Source organism: Lissotriton vulgaris, chromosome 8, assembly GCF_964263255.1.
Source record: "Lissotriton vulgaris chromosome 8, aLisVul1.2, whole genome shotgun sequence".
NCBI lineage: Eukaryota > Metazoa > Chordata > Amphibia > Caudata > Salamandridae > Lissotriton > Lissotriton vulgaris.
Window position 1 is genome coordinate 530,128,811 of NC_141696.1, and position 22,376 is coordinate 530,151,186.

At 42.9% G+C, this 22,376-nt stretch overlaps 1 protein-coding gene and 1 long non-coding RNA gene across 4 annotated transcripts in view; one reads left to right on the plus strand and one right to left on the minus strand.

The window, feature by feature from the left end:
- Positions 1-22,376, minus strand: part of ATP11A (ATPase phospholipid transporting 11A) — a 941,588-nt gene that overhangs the window by 883,962 nt on the left and 35,250 nt on the right. The gene's annotated exons all lie outside the window — the stretch shown is intronic.
- LOC147697261 (uncharacterized) lies at positions 6,582-11,994 on the plus strand. Its single transcript, XR_015299151.1, has 3 exons — positions 6,582-7,036; positions 7,399-7,875; positions 11,264-11,994. It is a non-coding gene; the product is annotated as an uncharacterized LOC147697261 (long non-coding RNA).

Below are 22,376 nucleotides of genomic sequence, written 5' to 3' on the forward strand. Positions count from 1 at the left end.
TGACCTGACCAAAGAGAACATGAAAGCTGAAATTGTATCATAAATTTCAAAGCTGTTCTGAACGAGGCCCAAAAAAATATGTTTGACCCGGGCCCCCCAAAATCCTTAACAAATGTCCCAGCATCTCACTGCACACACGTGCCTGTAGCCATGTTAAAAATGGGCCTTAGCTGAAAGTGATCCCTATTTTAACAAGCCCCTACCAAAGTATGCGGCCTCGGTATTTATCTGACGAATTATGCTATATCCAGGTACGTTTAAGGCACCGCCACTGGAGGTCAGCTTTTTAGAAGATTTTTCCCGCTCACATCCCAGTTATGTCCCAGTCAATTATCAGTAAGCCGCTCTTTAAATAGGTTGGTTGAAATCCTCTTTTGAATTTAGCATGGGATTAACCGGTGCCGGCAGGATAAAAATCAGCCTTGTTTCGGTTTGGCAAGAATCCTCATGTAGGCGGAGACTACATACACACAGTGCAAAACATAGGGACACTAAAGAAACGAACTTATTAAAAAAATAAGCGTAAACAACCTCTAGCAGAGCAAATGGCTCAAAGTGTGAAATAAAAGTCTGCATCTAAAAGTAAATACTTGCACTCTGAAACTTTCAAGGAAGTGTTTGTGGCGGCTTCAGGTTGACTGCAAAAGACTCGGTATGTTACAACATGGTCCAAAACACAATCAGAGTAGTAGAGCGGAAACTCTGCCGATGACGTTCGTGGGTGCTAATGCTTCAAAAATGAGGAAACCTGTTTTTTGATGCGCACGGTGCGAAAATTACTTTCTAAAAGCGATTACGAAAGCTAAAACAAAAGAAAAATACATCTGTGGCGTGGAAGAAAGGAAAGGTGGGGTGTCGAATTTTTCGCTGTGGTGTTTGCTTTGAAATATTGAACAGTGCAGTCGTGTTTGAGATTGGTTGAACTCGGATCCCCTCTAGAGAGCAGGACGGCGCGGCGGCCTCCAAGGAGCTCGCGCTCGGATTAAATGCAGCCACACCACACACAAAGACGCGCGCGCCGGAGGAAATGGAGCCTCGCGCTACCTGCAGTTGTTGCCATGGTGACTGCAGCTCCATAGGAAAGGGTCGCCCAGTGTCACTCTGCCTTGAAGCTCTGACTGAACTGGAACAGAAAACGTCCCTTCACTATCAGGCCGACCGAAATACGGTATAACCTGGAGTAATGGCAACTAGTGGCAGAGGCCCATCGTGGCACTAGAAAGTCACAGTACGTAAAATGTAGGTGACAGATTAAAAATTGCGTATAAATAATCACTTTGTGTCTCAAGACAAATTGAAATGCACTACAGCTTAATAATTATTGCAACTTCACACACCTTTCTTTCGTAACATATTTGCCTTGAGGACTGTTAGGGTAGTAAGTGGCATGGATGACGTATGCAAAGGAATAGTGAAAGCACAATATGAGAAATATTTCAGGAATTAATACTGCGGGATTTCAAGGACTGTCCTACCTCGCCCCGTCGGAGGTTTTCAGTTTAGAAGTGGCTTTGTTCATTAAAGATCACTGAACCACATGTGCGTTGCAACACAACTTTAACGCTTCCAGCGCCTTGATGACATTCCAAACTGCTTCAGGGGGGGAGGAGCACCTCAACTTTCACCAGCAACCTGAACCAACACAAAAAACACTGAGTGGGGAAAGCGTTGTCTTTCCTTCAGCTGCAGCTCCGTGTCTGGTGATGGGGACAATGTTACTGCAAGAGACCATAGGGAAGAGAATGGAGCAGTGAAGTAAGTGCTACACTAAAGAGCCAATGAAAATGTTCCTTCTTTAAGAAAATCCTGGATTCCATTAAAGTGGCGACCATTATGCTTTCACTTTCATTTTCATTTTTTACTTTAGGCAGAAGCCAGACTAACAGTTAACAAAAGCTGCCCAGGACTAAAGTTGGAATAAAATAAATAAATAAAATCAGGGGGGAGGGGGGGTTACGAGCCTGCTAAAATCGTGTCGAAATGTTGGGAGAGGTTGCGGAATACAAAGGTTGCCTAATCTTCATTCTACCTCACGCCTCTTTGTTTCCCAACCCTACACTTCCCTGTATCTTTACCTCTCTCTTACAGGCTCTTTTTCAGCCCGGATTTCTCTTTGACACTGTTTTCTTATACCTATCTTCAATTTGTCCTACTTCTGCTTTTCTCTCTCTGGGTCAAATAAGTCCTGTTCCCCCAAAATAAATAAAAGGGTGTGTTCGCTACCAACAAGCATGTGCACCAATTAAGCACTGCACTGTCCACAACTATTTCAACAAAAACAGAGTAAGGATTCTAAAGTTAAACAAAATATATATATAACCATGTGACAAACAGTAGAATGGACGCTCAATTTAGATACTCAACTTGGAATCTTTCTTTGTGGGCCTACACTTCGTCTTCCATCCTCTTGTACTCCATAACTGATAAACCAAGACAAAGACCTTCATTGCCCCAACCGGGCTGGATTATTAGATTATGTATTTATGCCTGCTTACTTTCAATCTCTGTTAAATAATGTCCAACAATAAACACCTAAAAATACTGGTTGTTTTAAGTCAACAAGATGTAACATAATCATCACATTGGATGTGTTAGAAAAAGTAAATAAAATACGGTGATTGGTTTAGTTTACATGAAATAAAATGTATTCGGTGGGTTAAAAACCTTACCATCTAGATTCAATACTCTCACATTCACAACACCCTACACAGCAGCATGGTGCATTTGGAACCTTCAACTGTAACACCTCGCTATTTGGTCAAAAGGCGAACAGCTCCAAAAGTTTAATCATGATGTATACCTGTTGCTATTTAACTCTGCAGCTTTAAATCTGCTTGATGCCCTTCAGAAATAAACACAACAAAATGTTTCCCTCACTGTAACACTGTGCTGAATTAATGCCCAGCTAAAACTGCTGATCAGAAGTTAATGCCTTTCACATAGGTTTTTCTTGCCTCTGCCAGACAAAAGGTGAAATTAATAAACGTGACATGTCCTGAAATGATATTTGGACGACTCGGCGGGGACCAGCCTTGCTTAAAACCCCATTCCATTTCCATGCGCCAGAAGCCTATGATACCGCAAAGGTTATTTCCCACTTGTATCAGTTATTTCTTATCAATATTCAATTAAAATGGAATCTTGTTAAGCAAAAATGCCTTAAGATAAACGAGTAGAATCTAAAATGACAATTTATGCTAGTCACTTACAATGTGGAACACTCTAATACGAAATACAAGTAACCAAATCACATGGTACATGGTTGATATTGCTATATACAAAGTCCATGTACACTAAAAAGGCACCCAAACAAGACCAGGAATTGTTTGTGATGCAATGACAAAAATGATGTACGACAGGGGCAGTTCCGCCTTTGAGGCAAAATAGCGTATCCCACCTCCATCGATCTACCACATACAATGAAGTTATACTTATTATTCACTTTTAACAAAATAAAATGCCTTGCTACCTTGCTCTAGTATCTTGAAGGGCGGGGCAGGTCCATGGCTGCTGATTGACAGCAGGGATGAATAATGCCCTAACATTCAAAGTGTGCATGTCGGATTGGAAGGCTCTCTTGTGGTGCCCGATCAGACATGCGCACTGGAGGCCTTTTAAACCAGAGCAGTGTCAAGAAGCTGAGGGAAATGCAGACACAAGCCCTCAGTCTCCTAATGAGCGCTGGGTTTGCCTGCCTGAAACAATCCGGCCGCTGCTTTCATGCGATTGACTATTACAAACAACATGAGAGCAGCATCTACATTAGTTAGGTTAACTGGCTACAGTCTGTCTACATGCCCACGCTATGAAGGGGGTAAACGTGAAGGCAGAGCTTTTTGCAGAAGTCTGCGCAGCAGCTGCCTCCCCTTGCCCACGGCTATACTTCAATGGTATCGCTGCTGCAGCAACGATCCGAGGACTGGTATAAGAATTGCTGGCACATGCAAGGAACAGGGGGCAAGTAAAATGTCCCCAAAAAACTGGCTGTGGAACAGAGATTTATGCTGGTAATTATTTGTTATCATTACACTGTGCCCAAGAGCAGAGCGAAAAAAAGGCAGTAATCAGACGAAACGGAGGAAAAGTCAGATTAGTTTGACAAAGGGAATGCAGGGGGTGTCTTTTATTGCCCTAAAGTAAGTGAAGTTTTGCATCCAGCTCTTAGACCTCCCATTATTGTTTGCTGGAATTTAAGTACTCTACGATCCACCACTTTTACAATACATCAACCGCAGCTGATGTACAGGGGTAAGATGTGCAATTGTGCACTCACAGATTGAAACAGCCTTTAAAGTACCACATTTTACAATGCTATAGTGAATTAGCAACTATTTTAGTCATAGGATATTGCACCGTCTTTCACAAAGCAAACATCAGCTGACATGGAGGGAGTGATACGAGTAGCAGAAGGTAAATCGTTCTCACTTGCCTCTAGATTTTAGTGGCTAGTCACCTAAAAATAAAGGGGGTGGTCTTGAGCAACAAGTGCAATGCAAATGATGAGCTCCTTGCAGCAGACAGGCAGTGGCTCTAGTTCAAGGTCATTCTTCACAGACTCCCTTGAGGAGAAGCTCCAATAAAAAAAAACTTGGAATAATATGGAATAAAGAGGTGATTTGATTAGATGGAGGAAAACAAAGGTTTTCCGTATAACCTGCGTCGGACTAGATAGCTATGATGACAAATTCTGATAGGCCTTGGAAGTGAAGATCTGGTTCCTGTGTAATTAGATGGAGGCATGTGGGGAATGTGGCAGGTGCAACATCACATTAGGGCAATTTTCAATAAATGCCATTTGATAGCTACTGATTTACCCTGTGGTCCTGGTGGGTGTATTCACTTAACTCCCGATAATTTTCACACTGGAGGCTGAACCACGGACACGGAGAAAAAAAGATAACAAGTAAAGAATGTGGGCTACAGCTAACACGATGGAAGAACAATAAAGAATACGATTGCCATTCCAATCAGCTAATCATCAGAAAGGCAGCAGCGTTCTCTCTCTGTGGAAAAATCATCCAGACAATTCACATATCCTTCAGCCACATCTCTGTGGCAGCCTTTTCAGAAGTTCTTTAGATATCCTTGCTACAGGAATACAAAACTGCAAGCTTAGGTGCAGTCAGCTGTTGACCAAGGGTACAGTGAATCTAAGAGTGAGTGCAGGATTTGGACTGGAGCCAGATATGAAGCTAAAACATGACATGTTAAGAAATGTATAAAATTAGTTGATCCAGACTCACAAGATTCTGTGTTAAGTATGTTTGCAAGGAGGTCATACCCATGCTATAGTTCCTCATTAACATTGTAAACTGAAGGATGGAGAAGCAGGAAAGACATCAAAAACAAAATTTGGTGGTTAAAAAAAAAGAGATATACATCTAAAAAAAGTTATAATACCAGCATTTCGAAAATGGCAAATTGTCATGTATCATTTTGGTTATCAGGTCAAGTTGGAAAATGAGATAAGTTGAAGAGAAGTGCAGTTTCAATATGAGAAGCAGTTCTTTCTTTTTCTAGGTCATCTTTGCCCCAATCTCACCACAGCTACCTCCATTCTTCAGTCAATGCTAATGTGGGACTATAGAGACTTAAATATGCAAGACAAGTTTGAGATCTGAAAACAACAAATATCGAACCCACAAATTATAAATGGCTCGGGTTGTGTGGTTGGTACTTGTCAGAAATGAAAAAAGTTGAGTTTATTTTAAAGTCTCTATTTTTAGCACAGGCTAGCACAACGTAGCTGACTGAAATACCTATTGTTAGCAATTAGTGTGCATATACACACAATGGGTTGTGTTTTCACCCCATAGGAGTATTATAACTTAGCCTAACGCCCTGGCATTTGGGTTTATCATTCCGCCTCCTATAGAGCACTTGGTTTATGAGGAAAGGGGGGCATTTTACACCTCAAAAGTACACTGAATAAAAACACATTAAATTCTTTGTTCGATGGGTGCATGCAGGAAGCAACCGTTTGTGTAACGTGTTCCACTACAGGATGCATTAACAATAGTCTGAACTCATCGTGCAAGCCAAATCTACCCGACTTGTCAATGCTTGCTTGCTTTTAATTAAACACAGAGGGACAAATAATTTTTATGAAGGATGTTAAAAAGGCTATAACATTATAAATATGACATTCTTGCAGAACTAGTGCAAGTAATCCAAGTCTGGGCTCCTTAAACTTGTATTTTAATTAAAGTAGAACATAGACTGTCTTTTTTAATCAGAGCATGATTCCCTCACAGAAAGGTACTCTTAGCAACGTTTTGTATCTAAATTAATTCTTTCCATGTCAATTCTGCTAGTGGGGTGATAAAATTATATAGGCACAGCGTGAAAGCTTGTTGCTACAATGAATCACATTGTAAAGAACAGACTATTTCGGTGAGCACAGATACAGCACGACGAAAGGTGGAACAAGGCAAACTTTGGAGAAGGTTGGTTGCCATAAAAGAGACAAGGTCTAAATGGTGCCATAATTTACACTTAGAAAATCTATTTCGGGAAAGTGGCTTGCCGTGCAGACTCGTGGACCTTGAGTTTCCAAGGGGGCTGCCAGGCAGCATTTTTTTGAGAATTTTAGAGGCATACGTTTTTAAAGTAAAGACGATATTTCTTTGAAAATGAGTAAACTAGAAGCTATAAGCCATATTTCTCCATTATCGCTTCAATTCCATATGCCGAGATGTTAATCTGTATGCAAATACAGAAAAAAAATGTTTTTGTTTAGAGTAAAACCACAATCACGGGAAAGATATGCAAATTACCTCTGAATTCCCTATCTTGCACACAAGGCAGAAATGCAGTGTTTCAAGCGAATACAATATTTATTATTTTACTGAATGCGAAACAAAGGCTATATTAGGGAGTTTGAAACCTAATTCCACTATAGGTTTGGGGCAGCACACGATTGTCAAACTATGAAAACCGATATTCAAATCTCCAAATACTCCAATACTATTCCTCCTGGAATCCAAGATGGCTACTTCAAGCCTTGGAAGGAGGAACATTTCAGAATGACTGGTGAGTTTATTAATTAATTAATTGTGGGTTTGGAATGCGCTAGAATCGATTCCCGAAGGAGTATCTCTGCGCAGTAGACCGCTGGGGAACCCGTCCTGGCTTTCCATGTGAGATGGTCCCTATTGGGTATCTCCAAGGTGAAACCAGGCATCCCCGGCGTATGTGGGGGGCCGTTGTGGAGATGAGGCAAGCTAATGCCCAGAGTTGCCCAGTGTGATCCCTGGTTAGAGTAGGCACCGAGGCGAGAATTATCGAGTCCGCTGACCCTGGTCCACGACCCTGCCGCGTCGGGAATTGAACCCTGGTCCCGGGCCGTCCTCTGCTCTCGGGTCTGCCGCCTCTAACCAGTGAGCCACACCACTCCAGTTTATCAAAAACGTCCTCAAGTAATTCCATTTTTGAAACAAACAAAATGCCTTGGGTGCATGGCCGGAGCTGGAATAATGTGGTCGCTCTAGTGGAGAGCTCTTTTACTAATCCCCCAACAATGTGTAATATGAAGTATCAGTACCCGATTGTTGAGCACACATGTACCGGAGCCCGATGGGAGGTGCCCCAAGACCTTTACAGCCACAGAGTAACATCGATTGAGTTGACCGCCCCATGAGGAGAGGAACCAGGCATAGCCATCATAATTACTGGAAGAGTGGAGGGATGACTAAGAAGCAGGGGCCATGTGTGGACGTTAAGGCCACGGTGAGGTGCTACGTGCCAAGCGGATGCTGGGAAGGGTGCTTGCTCACCTGCAGAGACATGGAAGGAGCTAGGTCAATGGATGCAAAGGCAATAATTAAAGAGGGCTGGTGCACGGGCGCTTCTCTGCTCGAATCTTGACATTTCAGAGTTAGTTCACTCACGGACCCCAAGCTGCTCATTCTCAATGTTTATATATCCCCTTGCACCAATAAGAAAAAATTCAAAATGGACACCCTGATCAACTCCATCTGTGATCTAATTGGCAAGTATGGCAGTATACCAGTCATAATATCAGGTGATTTCAACACTAATCTTTATTGCAACCTTGCCGATGACCCAGGATCAGCCTTTCCCAGTACTCCCCCACATTTTGCACCGCCGACAATTCCTGTTGGAAATAAATCATCAAAATTAGGTGAATACGTGGTAATGCAGTTTAACAGCCTAGGATTTACCATACTGAATGGGCGCTTCTCATCTGACATCCTTCCCGCATGGACCCGGTCAGACGGCAGATCCCTTTCTTTTTTGGATTTTACCCTAGGGAGCAGAGAAATACTGCCCAGGATCAAGAACTACCAAATTGCTCCACAAGGAGAGAGCGACCACCGGGCACAAATAATAACACTCTCTATTAGTAACCCATATCATCAAGAACTGCCCCACCCCCATTCAGGGAGTCATACAGAGGATTTAAAGCGGATAAAGTGGTCACAATCCTCGGCTCTATCCCTGACGGAAAAAAGTAGAGCCCTACTACAAAATTCTTCAGCTCTAAATACCCATGTGGTCAGTGGTTGGACCTCTCTTACAAACCTCCTTCTCCAGGAACTCCCAATAAAGAGGGGCCAAAGAAACCAAATTTCACAATTCTACATCTCAAAAGCCACAAGGAAATTAAGAACTGAGAGGAATCGAGCACTCCGTCAATCAAGAAAGTTCCCCAGCAACAAAACCTATTTCAACAACTATAAGCAAGCTCAAGCCATCTTCAGAATCGCCACACAAAAGGAAAAACGAGTGGCATCGGATCAATTCTGGATGAAGCTTATCCATGAAAGTAAAAATCCTAACCCAAAGCAATTCTGGTCTCTTGTAAATAGGAGTAAAGAAAGTGCAAGTGGATATGGTAGCGCAAACATCAGCGAAGCAGTTTGGTGCAAGTTTTTATCTCTGCACTTTAGAGTCACTAACATAAACAATGCTTGCACCGACTCTGCCGGCCCGGCCAACTCCACGAGATCTCTCCCGGGACTGGAGAATTTGAGGAGGGCTTGCCCCGCAGCTATTCCATCTGAAGATCTGACACACAAGGAACTAGCGAAACAGTGTGATACTTCACTGGAGCCCACGGTGTCGCTGGTTCCCTTAAAAAATAAGATCTCTAGCTGCATAAGGAAAGCCAGAGCCGATGGAGCCCCAGGACCAAACGGCCTCCCTCAAGCTATGTTTAAATCCGACATCAGCCTATGGTCAGAATACTTGACCCCTTTATTTCTCCACTGCAGTTTAAACAACACGGTCCCAGAATCCTGGCGAGGCGCAGTTATCCATCCAATCTACAAAGGCGGGAAGAGAAATGAGCCAAAAAATTACCGAATGGTAGCGCTTCTTGATGTGGAGTCTAAGTACTACGCAAATATTCTACTGGAGGAGCTACAGGCTTGGACCAAATCAACTGCACTGCTTCCTTTCAACCAGACGGGCTTTGTGGCTAAAACCGGTACCACAACCAATCTGCTAATGCTAACCGTCTTGTTGGATAAAGCGACCTGCCAACATATCCCGCTGCACTGCTGCTTTGTAGACTTCAAAGCAGCCTTTGATCGTGTGCATAGGGGCCTGTTCTGGCAGAAACTAAAATCGTGGGGCATTCCGCAGCCCCTTCTTCAGGCAATAATTCAACTCCACACGGAAACGTGGATAAGAATTAAGCTAGGCGAAGGCTGCCATGTCTCCAGGAAGATCCAAACTGAAACCAGCGTCAAACAAGGGTGCGTATTGGCCCCACTTCTCTTCAACTTGTTTATATCTGATCTCTCTCCAGTTCTCGACAGTGTAAACTGCCACCCTCCTCAACTTGACGGGACTCGCATCACTAACTTGCTTTATGCCGACGATCTGGTGCTCCTAAGCCACACAAAAGTGGGTCTCCAGAGATTGTTGGATGAACTGCTACCCTATACGACAAGAAACCATCTAGAGCTCAACTTATTAAAAACCAAAACCATCTCTTTTGGGAAGCAAAAAAGGTCAACAGAAAGGTGGTATTTCAGCAAAACAAAGTTAGATTCAACCCACAGCTACAAATACCTGGGCATCTATCTTGATAGAAGAGGCTCCTTTATCAAGCACAAAGAAGCATTAAAAATCAAAGCTCTGTCGTTAGAGGTGGTTGCTGCAAAGCTGGCAAAACAGCTACTAGGTCCCAGCTTAATACCCATGCTGAAAGTAATGAAAACCAAAGTAATCAACTCCCTAACGTATGGCCACGAAATCACCAAAGGCGCAACCAGTACACTAATAAACAAGTTAATAACAAAAATCTTCAAAAGAGCCTTTGGGTTGCCAAAATCTGCCTCGCCAGCCCAAGTGAGACTAGAATTGGGTCTCCAAGATCAGCATGGAGTGGAGGCAGGTGCATTCATCAAACTGTGCCATAGACTGCGCCGTGCCGAGGAGGGTTCCTTGGAGGCCCGACTCTGGCAGGAAATACAGCATAAACAGACCAGCCATAAGCATCGGCAACTCCTGGACTACAGCCTACAGTTATTAGGCGCAAAAGATCTCTGGGCCATAAATCCATCTGTTCCCGTGCTAAAGTCTGCCATCAAAAAATCCGTTAGATCGTGGTCCTTCCACTCTGACAGAGCGATCCTTTCAAAGAGGAGACATGCCTGGGCTGTAATTGCCAATCTTAAAGTGGGTGTTCTGCCGCCCTACTTGTCGAGCACATACGCACTTTATTGGAAACGCAAGTTTTTAGCCCTGAGGATGGGAGAATGGCCCTTTCTGAAGAACCTTCCGGAATGGCGGCGGCCGAGTAGTTGCACGAAATGCAGATTGTGCGGCTACCATTCAGAATCAATTGAACATATCGTCTGTGCATGCCCTGCACTGCTTACAGCCAGACGGTTACTGTTGCGTGGCCAATGTATCCAGTTGGAAGTTCGATCTTGTCGCCAGGCAATAATGGCCGCTCTCGACCCTGACAACGTCAAGCTAAACATTGGGCTTTCAAAATTTGTCCATAAAGCGATAAAATCTCTTGAAGCCACTCTCCAACCCAAAGTCTCCCCATTATAGCAGCCGGTGGTGTTAACACACACAATATCCGAATCAGTCTACAAGTAATCCAGATTTAAGTACTGTACCAGAACATTATTAGATCTTAATGGCCCCCTGAATCCCAAGCTATTTTAAATTAACTGTTTTAAATTATTTTTATTACATTCATTTTTATTAATTTTTTCTTGTCATGTCACAAATTGTAAATGGTTTTTTTTTAACCAATCAATAAAGATTACTGTACCAGAGTTAGTACAGAGCTTGAAACAAATGTGGAGGGAGGCTGGGGCATGCTACACAAACTGGAAAATGGAGTGCCTAGCAGAAGGTCTGACCACAGACTAAAAGGTTAAGAGGACGACTGACAGTCCCACTTAGCTACATAAAAGGGGCAACAGTATATTAGTAAAGCACTACGGGGATTATTTGAACATGTCCGTTCAAGCATTTCCGGCAGGGTGGTGGGGGAAGGGGGGATGGGGAGTCTTGAGAGTGCTGGGAGTCCTTGGATGCGCTATCCCCTGCAGAGAAGGCAAGAGGCCCGTCCTACTAATACGCACAGAGAATTTAGTGCAAACATCTATAGTCATTTGCCAAGTAAGTACGCCAGCAGAGAAAGAATAGGAGTTGAGCTATTTGGAGAAAGGAGATACCCAAACCTCTGTCGGGCATGCTGAAGTTGGCAATGAGTCCTGCGCTTAAGCAACTCATTCCAAGCTACAGTGATACATGAAGAGTAAAGACCCACCAACATCCCAGCATGATCTCAAATCATGCTGGCTCACCAGGAGCAAGGTCTATCAAAAGTCTCACAACGAATTCACTTCCCCAGTCAGAGTTCCAGACTACGAGGTGGCCAACCTGAAAAAAAATGACCCCTTACATCGCATTCCTGAACACACACCCACCATCGCAAACGTAATAAGACCTGCAGTCCTGCATCTGAGACATGTAAGACAAATTGATCACCACGCTAACAAAAAAACTGCAAGTAGTCAGAACCAAAGTGCAAACCTCTCTGGCTGGTTTATACAGGAGTGACCTTTCTGGGGGGGGGGACAGGGTAGAATTAGTAGCAAAAACTCAATCCCAACATAACAATCCAAAGACCCAGACAACTTTTTGGGTGTTAACAGAGGAAATGTAGGAAATGAAAAGAAAATGTGAAGCTCAAGAGCATAGGTCCGGCAGAAGCAACATTTGCATATGTAATGCCCACCAATTCATTTATGGAATGAGTGCGATAGCACTTGGCAAAATACTCTTCAAGCAGGTAGTTGGCAAGGCTGGCAACCAGAAAACTGGCACTGTGCGGGCACATGGAGGGGGTCACTTTACTTTGTAAACGGGAAATGACCAAGGGACCTAATAGCAAAATTGAGCTCACTTGAGACTACAGAGGAAATCCTCAGGGCAGGGCGCTGGCACGCAGCCACAGACTTACAAGAATGCACAAAGCATCTAGTCCAAGATATCTCTCAGGCTGCCCTGGGCATGAGGAAGGATTTGTCCAAAATAATGGCTGAGCTCAGAAACAAGCACATTGGGTACAGGTGGGCTTTCCTATTTTCAATAATCGGCACTATTAATGACAAGCCCTACATAATTAGATCAGCAGAGAAAGGCAAGGAATACGTCACAAGTCTATTATTAGAAAACTACCCGACACTGAGGCAAAGAGACTACACAGGTCAGCAGAGAGGAAACTGAAGACGGGAGAAGATAGCCCCGTAACCCCAAGAGAGGAGGCAGGGGTGAAGCATCTACCAATTGGCATTTCAGTAGGAGGGGCGCCACCCTAGTTGTTCTGCCTTCTGGTGCAAAGCGGTTGATAGTAAGACCTTATTTGCTGTAATTTGACTTAGAATTTGTAAAATTGCTGATGGAAGGGAGAGCTGCCACCTGCGGAGTTTTCTCTGGCGCATTTGTTTATATATTCTCAAAATGGTTGTTTTTTGGTTTCAAGTTGCTGCTATCGTTGGAGAGGTAAGGGTTACAACGAACACATCAGAGGCAATACACACCCACCTACTACAGGGAAACAGGGGCTATCCAGGACCTAAGGGCAAGAAATCAACATTGATTTGAGATTACCTAATGGTTAGAAATGTGCGGGTCTAAATTTACTGATTAAAAGACACAGGGTATGGATAGTGATCTTGAGGCACCAATCGTATATAGCATTTATTCAAGAATCACACCTTTTTATGAAAGATATTATTTTTGTTTTTCATTTTTTCTCCGGAGTTTTACATAGCATGAATTTGACCCGAAGGTATCAGAGTTACAGAAGAATACATTCAATTTTTGTTAGGCACGGGGGGTGATTTGCCCAGAATCACAGGATGTTGAGCGACCCTGCTGAGACTTGAACCCGGTTCCCCAGCTTCGAGGTCAACCACTCTAGCAGCTACGCCATATCCTGTACATGGTTGATGTCACAGAGAACCTACACCACACAATTCTATGCTACCTCCAGATGTAGGAAGGTACGCTGCATCATGTTAGCCTTCTACAGACTGCGACCCAGGCAAGGGTCAGATGCAGTCATTGATACAAAAGAAGGAGAAATATTTTTATCCTAGCCAAAAATCACACTGGACATTACCATGGCGGGGTCCGATGCACCGAACACTATTTGGTTCAAATTCTAGACATTGGTGACAAAACATGGAGAAGTGATGTGAGATGGGGAATTCAATTTCAATCTAGACAATAATCCTGAGGTTGACAAACATACTCTAAACAGATACTAAGGAGTGAAATGTCTCTGTCCCCCATGTCATGCATCTCAGAGCTGGGACTGGCAAACATCTGGTGTGAGAAACACACTTGGGAAAAGCAGTTCCTCACATGGTCACGGATCATAGACAAAGATCGATTTGGTTAGGAATGCAAGCTCAGGACTACCGCAAACCATTAAAACTGAGATAGGCCTTTTGGCCATTTCAGTGCCCACAATGCAGTTAACGGAGGAGGAACTGCACAGATCCCAAAATTGCCTGGGGCTTTGATCAAACGATCCCGAAAGACAAATTACATGAATAGGAGATAACAGATCAAATTATGGAATACTTAGCACTTAAGCAACCAGAAACAACCCTACCTAATGTTGTTTGGGACATCTGTGGGGCAATGCTTCACGGCAAGGTGACATTGTTAAGAGTACACCAGAGCCCCAATTGATCCCTTACTCAAAATAAATAAGAAGAGGAGCAAAGAGCTAAAGAAATATGGTATATGGATAAAGAGCATTTGTGTTTAAAACAAAAATGTTATTAAAAAGTCAATATAGATGATAGGTTACTGGGTGCTAGACTGCACCACTCCAGGAAGTCCACTTGAAAAGCAAATGCACACCTGTAGAATGACTACCTATCTAAAAAAGAAAAAGCAAAAAAGGATGCATTCCAAGTATTCTACAGGGACCGGTACAGTAGCCAACATCTGCATGATTTCCGACTTTATGAAGTCTGTACAGCTGCCAATCATCCCGCAGATGTGAGATGACCTGGAGTGTGAGTTCTCGGTAGACAACGTAGAATCAATCATTAAAAACCTTCCATCCAACAAAGAGTCATGCCCTAATGGTTTTACACGTCTTCTATAAAATATTCTGAAGATTGCTGACCCCCCACTTGTACTCTCTCTAGAAGTCATTTCGAGAGTCAGGTAGAGCTACTGGCTCAATGGGGGTAGCAGGTATATTTGTAACGGAGCAAGGACCCCAAAAGGAGCAGTGCTTGTCTTACAGGCTCATATCACTGCTTAATGTTGACTTTAAGATATATATATGAAAGTACTGACCAGCAGGGTGGACAGTAGCGGTCGGCAGTAGGTGTTTCTGTAGGGCAGTGACGTGGGCAGGAGGAGGGGCAGGGTGGGGGGGGGGGGAATTAATGTATGGATTACGGAGTTTTACAGGTAAGTAAACATTTCAATAAATAAAACGAATTTCGTTGCGCACACTGCATCACATTTGGTGATGCAGTGTGCGCAACGAAATTCGTTTTATTTATTGAAATGTTTACTTACCTGTAAAACTCCGTAATCCATACATTATTTCCCCCACCCTGCCCCTCCTCCTGCCCACGTCACCGCCCTACAGAGTACAGAAACACCTACTGCCGACCGCTACTGAGGCTGCAGGGATGCGTCCTTTACTTTGTTGACCCTGACCCATCGGGTTTCATTAAAAACAGCCATTCAATAAAATTCAGTGTGTCAAAAAAGCTCACAAGCAATCCATTCCAATACTAATCCTCACAGACTCAGCGACAAAGGCAATCAACCATGTGAAGTGGCCATTTTCGCAGTGAGTATTGGGGAAGATCAGAATGGTCCCATGCATGCAGAAGTATATTTGTATCTGGCCAGGGTACATGGCATGCTTGGAGAATAAAAAGAAAGTTTTCACAACTATTGTGGCACATATCAGGGGTGTACATTGTCTCCATTACTATTTGCCCTCTCAGTCGAGCTTCTAGCCCAACTGATCAGATTTTGATGGCCTAAACACATACAAAACACCTATTTGTAGATTGTAGTCTTTTCACACTGATGAGCCCTAAAGCCTCCATTTACACAGCAATTCAAATCCTACAATGGTTTAAAGAGGTGTCCGCCGGCTTCCAAGTTTACTTTAATAAGTTGGAAATAATGTGTATCCGGGTTCACCAACCAATCAGCAGTGACTGTGTCCTCCTTTAAGTAGGCAAAAGCCAGTATGAAATAATCTGACGTTCATGTAACTCTAACTCTGCATGATAACCATAAGGACATTTATGCAAGCTTTATAAAGAAATTAGAAATGATCTGCACAATGCGGGCCCCTATGTATCTCTTTGTTCGGCAGAAAAGTGGCCCTGAAAATGAACATCTCACAGACATTTCAGCATTTTTTTCAAGGCTCTCCCTGAGGCAATCCCTAAACAAGAGCTACTGCATCTGCAAATTACTGTGCTAAATGTATATGGCAAAACTGCAAGCCACACATCTCACACAGTGATATGCAGAGTAGGCTGGAGTTGAAACAATAAAAGTGGCAGCTAAACTAAGAGTAGCCTTCAAGTGGTGCATCAAGGAAAAGCAGAAATATATTGGGGAAGGCCCTCCAGGGAGGAATTATGGTTCAAAAACACAAAAGGAGTTTGGAGGAATGCTTGAAGAACATTCCAACGTGTTGTTCTTTTACCCACTATGCCACCTCAGTTTGTACCCAGCCTCATGCAAAGTTTTCTTGATCCCCAGTCAGTCAAAACCTTTATTCGATTCCAGATGAATCATAAAAGTTCACAAGGAAAACAAACAATCAAAAAATAAGACAATATTTACAAAAGAGCATAACAAATTTCTTCAGAGACAAACACCTAATTGCGTACTTTTACATTGCATACGTTTCCTTATTATAAAAACAATTTTTATCAAACTAAGCACAGAGCTGCAAATGGAAGCATTTGCTAAGGAGTGTAAATAATTGAAACCCTCTTTATATGAGCGGAAACAGTTTTAGTTTAAAATTGGTTTGAGAAAGCGCGCCCTGAGGTCTTTATATAATGTGCAAAATAGCATAAGGTGCATAGTATTTTGTTGGGCTGTGTTATTACAAGGACAGAGGGGTAGCCTCTCACACCTCCCCACCTGTTTTGGAAAAGCCACAAGTGCAGTGTGCCCAAGCGAAATCTTGTCATTAAAAAACTTGCATTGCCCTGCAAGCTAAAAGACAAATAAAAAGTGTAAATAATTGAAACCCTCTTTATATGAGCGGAAACAGTTTTAGTATAAAATTGGTTTGAGAAAGCGCGCCCTGGGGTCTTTATATAATGTGCAAAATAGCATAAGGTGCATAGTATTTTGTTGGGCTGTGTTATTACAAGGACAGAGGGGTAGCCTCTCACACCTCTCCACCTGTTTTGGGAAAGCTACAAGTGCAGTGTGCCCAAGCGAAATCTTGTCATTAAAAAACTTGCATTGCCCTGCAAGCTAAAAGACAAATAAAATTATTGCGGTTTTAAAAAAGGGGGGGTCCAACCTATCTGTAGGCCTAGAGGATATACTCAGCTCAGATCGAAAAACTTCTTTTATGGACATTTTCATGTATGGCGGTATACCCTCAGGCTTATCATAAAAATCTTCTAATCCTATCTTATAAAAAGTTTGTTTAACGTAGCATAACCAGAGGACCGCCATTGCATTATCTAAATTCATGCAATCTTTTAAAATAAGTCGTGAGAAATTAAGTTCCTCTAAGGACCAAATTTTCCCCCCTAATAGCAGGGGTGCCATGTGTAGTCTGTCGGTAATATAATCCATGCCCACCTCCAAGTGGCAAAATGATGTAGGGGAGCTGGACGGTATAAATAAGAGTCTCTTCAAAAATGTGTTCTCAATTATTTGAATCTGGGTACTCTTTTGATATCGCCACACTCCTGCACCGTAATCGAAACAACCCCTCAGTTTGTTGCACCCGGGATACTAAAGGTTGATCCCAGTTTAGTTTAGAGTTAAAAACATTCCCCAAATAGCAAAAATAAATTACCTTCTCAATAACTGTGCCATTCACGGTGTATTTTCGTGTTTTTGCTAATTTTGACCCACATACCATGACAAAGAATTTCTTATAATTCACCTTCAGGTCTAGTGACGTCATATATTCAGTAAAAGCATCCAAACATCCTTGAAGGCTATTGGCAGTCAAGGCCATCAAGACCGTGTCGTCAGCATACGACAATAAAGGTACGTGGGCACCTGCTATTTTTGGGAAGTTCAAGTGTTTGTTTAACAGAAACTGCTCCAACCCCTTTGTATAAACCAAAAATAAAAACGGGGCTAGAATGCAGCCTTGCCGGACCCCCTCTGTCAAAGCGATGTGCTTGGTCTTCTCTACCCCTTAGCCATAACAGATAACTACAAAGGTGGAGGCATGTAGTCTACAGAGGAGTGACAAGTGGTTCCTCAAAGCCCAGATCATCCATCAAGGCCCACAACTTGCTCTTGCACACCGTGTCAAAGGCACTGGACAAGTCCATGAAGGCCAGGTGGATCGACGCCCCCTGTACTTCATGTACTTGCCCATGATCATCGACAAGTTGAGGCACTGCTCGACGGTTCCCATTCCATTCCTAAACCCACATTGGTATTAGCCCAGCATTGTTAGCCCATGACTCCAGGCGTTGCAGAATTACCCTCCCCATCACCTTACATGTGTTATCTATAAGGGAAATCGGCCTGTAACAGGTCGGATCGTTTCTATTTCCCTTTCTAAATATCGGCACTACCACAGCTTTCTTCCAAGATTGTGGGGTCTGGCCCGTTATTACAGCTCTAAAAATATTTAATAGTACAGGGCCCCAGAGTGCCGGATTTCTTTTAAAGAGGTCCAAAGGTACCCCGTCTGGGCCTGGGACTTTAGAGGCAATAACCTTTTTAAGGGCCTCCTCCACTTTATCTAAAGTTTAGGATACACTTAATTGCCGGGCTGATTCAGGATTCAAAAATATATTTGACTCCCTGACCTGTGGACTGATATCGTTTGGGTTAAAAATCTTCGAAAATTAGACTCCCAAGCTAAACCCGTTATATTTGTTCCATGTTCCTGCTTACATCCGTGAAAAGAGGATGATTTATCACCTCGCAGAAGGACCTAGAATCTCTTAGCATCCCTGCCTTTTTTAAGTCTTCCCAGGCCTGGCGTCTCACTTCTTTTCTACGCTCTATTGTATTTTTTATAAGACTGTCTAGCGTCCTTAATCAAGGACCTGTCCCTTGGTACTGTACTTAATGCTGTTTTTAAAGCTCTATTTGCCACTGAGCACTCCAAATCAAACCATTTTTATTCGAGGCAATTCATTTTTTTAATGGATTTAAACAGATTTTTTGCCACATCTTCACATATGATTTCAAAACTCCCTATGATGGATTCCGGTGGAGCTAAGTAGGTTAAATAGGCCATCAAGTCAGTTAAATTGGACTTAATTATTTTCTCCTCAAATTTGACATTATGACAAGTATTCCATTTCAACCTTACCCCTTGGTTACAATTACATTTTATAGGGCAGTCCACAGCCAGCCCTTTCGAAGCCTTGCTTTTTAGAGGATTGTGGTCACTGGCAGGGTTCGGTTCAACCAGAAAATTTTCCAAGAGATCAGAATACCTCCTGGTAATCCACATAAAATCAATCGTGCTGGTTCTGCCCCCGCCCTGAAATGTCGGAAACTATGCCACCGAACTGTCCACTAGATTGTTCGCCGGGGATAGGTCGTTGAAAAGAATAATTGAGTTTAATGTGTCCCCCTGTGGAGTATGTTTAAAATGGGCAAGCAGGGAATTATCAAGATCAGTCAACCCACGCGCTTTGTTACTACTTTGCTGACATAAAGTACAGTTGAAGTCTCCAACCCAGATAATACATAAAGGGGAGAATCTTTGTGCTATTTTATCAATTTCATCTTGTAGATTATTTATGACCCCCGTGCTACGCTCGTAAATTTTTTTATAGTACCAATTGATTAATAGTACACTTACATCTAACAAATTGAAATACATGATCAGTTGGTACCAGGGTGTCAATTAACTTTTGGATTACCAGAGCCTCATACCCCACTGAAATCAAAGTTACCAATCCCCCCTTACCCTCCCTGACAGTGATGGTTCTGCTAAGACATTTAGCGGCAAATATCTATCTATGTTAACGTCCGTTCTACTCCATGTTTCCTGGGTACCGATAATATTGAATGTTTTAATGTACCGGACCCAGATCTCATCTGTTAGTTTGAAATAATCCCTGCTACATTCCAGGAAAGTAAGCGTAGCTTGTGACAATTTCGTTGGGAATAAGGTGCTTGCATGGCTTGTCCATTAGGGCCACTCGGAGTCTGCACAAACAGGGCAGTAATTATGCGTAGTCCTCCCAGACTCTCACTCATATGTGGCTTGGATAAAGGGTGTTTACCAAACCCTTGTATCGACTTCGAAGAATGTTGCCCAAAATTAGCATTAAATACCACAGCACCCACACCAGGTTTATGAGGTTCAAAAATATTTTCCTCCGACCTACCCCCATTGGTTGGCAGTCAATCTATTTCAGCCATATCACTCAATGGGGCAAATCGGTTTCTATTGACCCAGGGTTGTGTCTCGAAGTGCTTAGAGCGCTGGTAGATCGAAATATATCTTGCTTCTTCCATATTATGATTTAATGATTTGGGTGGAGGATAAAAAAAGCCCAACAGAAGTACCAAGATAATATGATTATACTGTACTGCATTTGCCATTTTACACATGCTAAATTACATGTTGACCTTGATTCCATGCAATGCTCTGATCTTCCATTTTGTTGCATCGCACTTCCGTTTTGTGCTGCCTTGCCCTGTAGTAACATGATTTTCATGTAAAACCAGTACAAGCTGGTGCGAGGCATCCTGTGAGGTTATGTTGTACCTTCAGCTTGTTTTCGTGCATTCTATGCCTATCTCTAGGACAGAGGGAGGATGCGCTGTACAAACCTCTCCAAGGCCGGAGATAGGGAATGGAATGTCTTTTGCCTCAGCACACCCAAACAGAATCTGCCCAGGTCTGTATGGGTAGATCTGATGCAGAGATGGGGCCAGCACCTGTGGATAGACAGGCAAGAGCGCCTGCTAGAGGCTTCTCGAACATGTTGATTTAAACTATAAAAAGCGGTGTCTGTGGGGTGGAGCTTGGGAACTCAATCTTAGAGGGGACGCACTTGTGGGACAGCTTTGGTGCCCGGAGAGATTACTTCCTGTGCCCCAGTCTCTACATGGTTCCCGACTTGGTGTTTTCGGTGGTTGGCCAGGGATGTTGAAGTCTCCAGTGCAGACGCATCTGGTGAGGTGCTTTGTACATTAACTGTTTATATACCTGTATTCCCAGTTTCATATTAATATATAGATAGTGTGGTGTATTCAATGTTTATTGCCTTTCACTCAGTGCCTACGAATTTACTAGCTTCAGTGGCTTATTGCCTTTGCCTACGATATTAATAAAGCTCATTTTACCTCCAGAGGAGTGTTGGAGTTTCTGTGTGAGTAAGTGGTGTGCGTAAATTCAGATTACTCAAGTGGGCAAAGCAATACATATATCCAGTTTGATTTTGATTTGTCGTCATGTCAAGTATTGATTTGACTAAGCCTGGGGATCTAAAGGTCAGCACAACACAGTCTCCTGCTAGATTTTTGGTCATTGCCCCCACCAACCTAATCCTACGGGCCATCTTAAAGTCGGCTAATAATAGTTTATTAGCCAATCCTGTTTTTGTGTTTAGAAATTGTAATGCCCTATTCCTCAATGAGGACCAATGTTCCCTTTCGCCTATGGGTGATACTGGGACATTAGCTAGGATGATGATGTAAGGTGCAACTTGTGGAGGGAGGTGTAGATTAATATCAGTATCACTTATGATTGAATTATCATTCTGCTGACCTGTATTAAGGCCTTGACTTAAGAAATTGACTGATTTAGAGTGCTCCGGGTTTACCCTTTTCATATCAGAAAATGTATTTTTTATGGGCTGTCCATCTCTTTGCATGGGATCCTGAATCTGTAATGCTAGATGGCTATCATGTGGGTGGGCCTTCCTTTGTTCTAAGCCATCCTGTAACTGTCCTTCAACTAGGTGAGTCATGATCCGTCCTTCCTCCCCAACAGCCCCAACCGCATTTTCTGTTAACTTATGCATGTGAGCTAGTGAAGGGGGTACATTGATTTTCTCCTCAAGTGAGTGTAGCCTGTTCCCAATATCAGTCAGTTTTAGGAGAATAGGATTTAGGTGTGCTAATACCGCCTGTAATGTATCCCAAAAAAGCCCCCCCTTCTACTGATGGTGCAATTATTGTGGGGGTCACATCTATTTGCGATATAGACCTATTAGATTCCAAATTATGATCATTGCCTACGTGCTCACGCTGATCATTCTCTGACCTAGGTAGTACATCGGTCGATTTGGGATGTTTAGTTACTACCTGCCCCTTTTTTTTCTTACTGTGGGGCCTTACTCCCGCCCCCCCTTATTTTTTAATAACTTGCCTCTAGTTAACATTTTTGGCCTGACTTCTTTAGGTATTTGTGGCGTGACATTCTCTAATATTATGTTTTGAAAAAGCAACCCACTACCTTGAGAATGAGATTGGTAGTCGTCCTGGCCTGCAGGTAACCCTAGAATGCCAGGGCTATTAAGTGTCAGTACCGGTAAAGCAGAGGGATCCGTAGACAAGGACAATCTACGTTCTGTTAGCTCTATTTCATGTAGAAGTGCTGATTCTGCTCTTATTAGGAAGGCATCCAAAGTGCCTACCACCCCCTGCCCTACTCTGGATTTTGCCATGACTTATTCCACCCC